This window comes from Pygocentrus nattereri, chromosome 1 (genome assembly GCF_015220715.1).
Source record: "Pygocentrus nattereri isolate fPygNat1 chromosome 1, fPygNat1.pri, whole genome shotgun sequence".
Taxonomy (NCBI): Eukaryota; Metazoa; Chordata; class Actinopteri; order Characiformes; family Serrasalmidae; genus Pygocentrus; species Pygocentrus nattereri.
Window position 1 is genome coordinate 45,800,183 of NC_051211.1, and position 6,000 is coordinate 45,806,182.

At 40.4% G+C, this 6,000-nt stretch overlaps 1 protein-coding gene across 1 annotated transcript in view; it reads right to left on the minus strand.

Moving 5' to 3' along the window:
* Positions 1–2,138, minus strand: part of LOC119263745 (deleted in malignant brain tumors 1 protein-like) — a gene marked incomplete at its 3' end in the record, with an annotated part of 29,248 nt that extends 27,110 nt beyond the window's left edge. The window contains exon 1 of the mRNA XM_037540262.1: positions 2,022–2,138. The remainder of the gene's footprint in view (positions 1–2,021) is intronic.
* Positions 2,139–6,000: the final 3,862 nt, after the last annotated feature.

A 6,000-nucleotide genomic window follows, 5' to 3' on the forward strand; every position in this document is an offset into this window, starting at 1 on the left:
TCAGCCACGAAGTGGTAGGCCACGTAAATTGACAGAGTGGGGTCAGGGGACGCTTCTGGAAGCTGAGAGCTTCATGGAATGGGTTTCCATAGCCGAGCAGCTGCATCCAAGCCTTACATCACCAAGTGCAATGCAAAGCGTTGAATGCAGTGGTGTAAAGTGCCGCCACTGGACTTGTTGGAGACTTGTTCTCTGGAGTAACAAAGCACGCTTCACCGTCTGGCAATCTGATGGATGAGTCTGGGTTTGGCGGTGAACGGTACTTGTCTGACTGCATTGTGCTAAGTGTAAAGTTTGGTGGAGGGAGGATTATGGTGTGGGGTTGTTTTTCAGGAGTTGGGCTCCAGTGAAAGGAACTATTAATGCTTCAGCAGACCAAGAGATTTTGGACAATTTTCAGTCAGTTCTAACTTTGCAGGAACAGTTTGGGGACGGCCCCTTCCTGTCCCAACATGACTGCACACCAGTGCACACCTCACAAATGCACGTCTGAAAAAATGGGCAAAAATTCCCTTGTGGAAAGCCTTCCCAGAAAAGTTGAAGCTGTTATAGCTGCAAAGGGTGGCCCAACATCATATTAAACCCTATGGATTAAGAATGGGGTCTCACTCTGTGGTCATATACATGTGAAGGCAGAGGTAGAGTGAGAGTTCATGGAATTATCATTCTACGATGTGTGGAGTCAATAAAGCTTGGAAAATATAATTTTAAAGGGTTATGGTACAATTATATTCCCTGCCTAAAGGTACTCAGATGTAAATTAGTAAAAGTAAATTACTTATTTACTTTTACCTATACCTGAATAAATTGTCACTATGGTAACAGTACTTGGGCAACGTGGGTAGTGCTGTCTCCTCATGGCAAGAGGGGCCTGGGTTTCATTCCTGGCTGGGCAACCAGGGTCCTTTCTGTGTGGATTTTGCATGTTCTTGCTGTGTCTGCATGGGGTTCTTCCGGGTGCTCCAGTTTCTTCTCAGACCTTCAGTCAGGCCAAATGGACATGCTAAATTGCCCATAGGTGTGAATGTATGTGTGATTGTGAATGTGAATGTATATGTCTGTCTGTTTGCCCTGTGATGGACAGACGAACTGTCCAGGGTGTATCCTGCCTTCCAACCTGTCATAGGCTCCAGCTCCCCCCGCAACCCAGAAAGATAAGTGGTTTAGTAAATGTGTACGTGTATAATAGTACTTGTACTTAAGTAGGGTTTTTCAATACTTTCAACCCTGACAATGAGTCCCTGTTCCAGAGGATGTGCGCCTGCCATGACCCTCCTGGTTCACAATCCTTTCATGCTGATGTACACACCCCATGACCTGCTAGAGGCCACTGCGAGTAGTACATTTCTATTTTTCCTTACTCCTGTGTGTTGTTTTAAATGTTTCTACCTAGTCCTACCTAGTTACTGTGTAAATACTATGTACAAAGTTACTCTTTATTTTGTAGCCCTGTTTCCATCATATTACAGAGTTCTTCGCAGTATATACCTGGTGGTATGTACCATGTTAGCTGGCACGTTTACTGGTAGAGGACTTACCAGTGCATGTACCAATTAATACTGGAAAAAGGTACTTTTTTACTCTGTACTTGACTAAATTCTAAATCATTAAAAGATGAAATATACCTGGTATTTATCACACTAGTTAACATGGAACCATATTTTCATATAGTTTTATAGAAGCATTGTGAATTAATATGTGTCATATTCCTCAGTAGTTTGTGTGTGTGTGTGTGTGTGTGTGTGTGTATTCCATGGCATTTGTACACAGTCTGTGAGAAATCCTTGAATTAGATGGAAGATAAAATGCTTTTGACTTGAATATTTTATTCTTTCATGAAAGTGTGCATATTGGGCTTGTGGTTATAGTTTTATCAACAAAAATTGATAAAAAATTCAGAAAATATTCAGAAATTCAGAAAATAAAAATTGTTCAGCCATTTAGAAAAACTGTAAATGCTTTGTCAAAGCTTAGAGAAGAAAAAGGAAGATGATATTTGTTAAAGTAAATGCAGCTCTTACCAGCACACTCCAGTCCCACATCACTGTCATGGGAGCAGTTGTGTTTGAGTGAAGATGATGTTGGACAGAAGTAAATCTGAGATTCGTTGCCTCTACACTGAAGCTCCTCTGACCACACCTGACCCTCCCCTCCGCCAAAAGCAGCTGCTCCCAGCACCTCCACAGGAGGCCCACAGCCCAGCTCTCGACACACAACCTCTGCATCCTGCTGGTCAAAGTCAGCATCACACACTGTGGACCAGGTCTCTCCATGAAGCACCTCCACTCTCCCAGAGCAGCGAGAACCACCAACCAGCCTGACTTCTAACACAAGGAAGCAGACAACATGAATTGCATAATTTAAATTCATTGTAATAATGTACTCTTTAAGATAGCAACAAGTATAACAAATATATAACTGATTGAACATGAAACTCTTTATTCTTGAAGCAATTTTTATTCCTGTTTCAGTGTCTGTGTTTTACAAAAAGCAGCCTACTAATACTTAATATTACAATAATTTTTAAACAGAGATCTGTGGTGTTCTGAGTTGTATCATTTGCACATTAAATTCTGAATTATTTCACTGCAATTGTAATTGTAAATTGTAAATCTCTTAAACAGTTTTTAATGCTTTCATCTTCCATGACAGTCTCTGCACATTCCAGTATTTTAGATACCACTCATCACTCATATCCCAGTAATAATGTCCAGTTTCATTAGTGTCAGTAAAATGTTCAAAATGTAAAAATTATATAAACATTTTAAAAATACATTACAGTTAAGCAATGAATAAGATGTGTTAAAATACATGTTCATAATTAGTTATATTACCTGAACAGATTACTCCAACATCTTTAGAATGATCACATTCATTATGTCCTGATGTTCTACATGTATTCCCTGTAGACTCTGATGTTTTACAGGGCCTGTTAATGAGCCAGAATATTCCTGATCCTGGTCCAAAATGAGCATCACCCAGTGCATCTACAGCCTCTCCACAGCCCAGCTCTCCACACATTTCTTCAGAATATATCATAGCCCAGCCATTTTCACACACCGTTCCCCACTGTTCTCTAACAAGAAGCTCCACTCTCCCAGCACAGCGTCTCCCACCATCCACCAACCTCATACCCACTGCACAACATATAGAAAGATAAAAAAATGAACATAAACAGCAAAGGTCTAAATAAACACTACAATTGACTGAAGACAGCTGCTGATTGTAATATTTTTTCTTATTGTAATGTTTCTCTAAGCGCAGTAGTTTAGTAGTGAATTTATGAAATATGAAATGTTTTCATCTAAGCAAGTACATGTACTTACCAGCTGTGGTGAGTGAGATTGTGGAGGACAGAAGAATGAGAGCCACACAGCTGTCCATCTCCCTCTGACCTGCACACAGTCCGTTCAACTCAGCAGCAGAACAAGCTTCACCTCCACTCCCCCAGAGAGACTGAAGAAACTGAGAGAGAGAGAGAGAGAGAGAGAGAGAGAGGGAGAGAGAGGCTCCCTACAGCCGCCAATCACACTCACTATGACCTTATTAGAAAGAGGAGAGGAAATCATCAAACATTTTCAGAGACAAATCAGAGGAGGCGTTTTTTTCTTTCTCCATATTTATCAAAAGAGTGTCAGTGCTGATGAACAGAACTCCACCTCCGTCTCTAGAGGTGTGTATTTGAGAAAAGACACTCGCAGCAGCTTACACTAACACACACACACACACACACACACACACACACACACACACACACACACACACACACACACACACACACACACACACACACATACACACACACACACTCATTGATAATTTACACACACACTCTCATACACACAGGCATGCACCTGCAGCTGTGTGGTTTCTATGTATGTCCAAATATGGAAGTTTTACAGGAATTAGTTTAGCTTCAGCTGCCTGATAGATGCTTATCAGCAGAATTAACACACTACACTGCATGTAGATCTACTTTAACTGCACATTTCATCTAATATACACTAAACTCTCATTTAATTGATTCAGTCTTAATATTAATAGAAGGACAAAACTATACTATATGTATGTGTATACTAATATATATATATATATATATACTGTATATATATACTGTCTGTATATATATATATATATATATATATATATATATATGTGTGTGTGTGTGTGTGTGTGTGTTCATTCCATATATATCAATCTTTGTTCCATTGAGATGTACTGAATGAATGTTGATATATATACAATGAACATTGATATATATAGAATGAACACTGATATACACTCACTGACCACTTCATTAGGTACACCTGTACAATTGCTTGTTAATACAAATAGCTAATCAGCCAATCACTTGGCCTCAACTCCATGCATTTAGGCATGTAGAGGTGGTCAAGACAACTTGCTGAAGTGCAGACCGAGCATCAGAATGGGGAAGAAAGGGGATTTAAGGGACTTTGAATGTAGCATGGTTGTTGTTGCCAGACGGGCTGGTCTGAGTATTTCAGAAACTGCTGATCTACTGGGATTCTCACCCACAACCATCTCAAGGGTTTACAGAGAACGGTCCGAAAAAGAGAAAATATTGTACATATGGATCAACCATTGAGATAAAAAATATAAATAATGTAATTTATAAAATGTTTTGTTCAGAGAGGGACTTTTGGGGTTGTATGTGTTGTAGCTTTGGGCATCCCCCACCTGCTAAACAGACTGTTTACGTTGTTATTTAATGTTGTTACATTGTTGTTCTTCAGTTACAATGTGTGCATGCATTTAGTATATTTTATGCCCAGCTCAGGGTTTAGTTAGGGTGTGTTATGTCTTGCGAAAAGAAGCTCCTCAAAGTCATCCATCTTTGTTTCTTGGCATGCCTCTTTTTTTACTGACCAATTACAGGCTTTGCCGTGTAGCGTCTTCGTCTGAAGAGTTCATCCAGCTGCCATGTGACCGAAGCCTCTGTGCGATGTCTCTGGTTGTTTTCTCTGCAATTACATCATACGTTCACTGAAGCCAGGCAAATATTGTCTCTGCAAGAAGTATACTGAGATCTTTAGCTTGTTAGCTCTTATAAATAAACAGTAGCCTCTGCTAGCTTTAACTTCCGCTAGCATATCCAGCTATATATCCATATTTAGCCTGTTGGCTCTCATAAACAAGTTATAGCCTCTGCTACTGTTAGCCTGTTGGCTCCTGTAGACAAGCTTCGAGTCTCCGCTAATATTTAGTCATTTGGCCCTGTTCAGTAAGCCCCAGCAAGTTACTGTTAGCATTGACTGACTGTCTTGCAGCTGTAAACTAGTTTACACTGGCAGTTTGACTTCATTGGTGTAATGCTTACTGGTTATGGACAAAAAGAGCAATTTTAGTAATTTTGATTGTGTTTACTTTTTGCTTACATTTAACTGTGTGTGGGTTCAGCATTTTGGTCAAGTCCAATGAATGTAGTGCAGTCACCGCAGAGATGAGCTAATGCAATGGGAAAAGTAGTCTGAGCAGAATGTTGAACAGAGCTTAAGGATCCACAAAACATGTTTATTATTGTCACTATTGGCCCTGCAGTTACCCCTCCTGCCCACAGGAGGTCACTCTCGCCCCAGTTCTAGCACTCACTCACCTACATCTCATCTGTAATTAGCTCAGTATTTAAGCACGCTGCTCTGAACTCACCTCGCGACGTCTTGTCTTCCCATAGTCATTTCGAAGCGTTTGTCCTTTCTCTGTATTTTTTGTGTATGACCTTGCTTGTTTGAACCTGACCACGATTTAGGATTTCCCTTTTGTTTGTATGCCTCTGGATGATCTTTCTTCTGTGTACCCCGACTACGATTATTGGATCCCCCTCTGTTTGTACGTTTTTTGGATTTGTTTAACCTTATCCTCAATAAACCTGCGATTGGATTCTACCCTGGTCTCGCGTTACAATTATACATGTCTAACTGCACTTATGTGAAGAACTAGAATGAGTTTTCTACTGGGGCGGCACGGTGGCGTGGTGGGTAG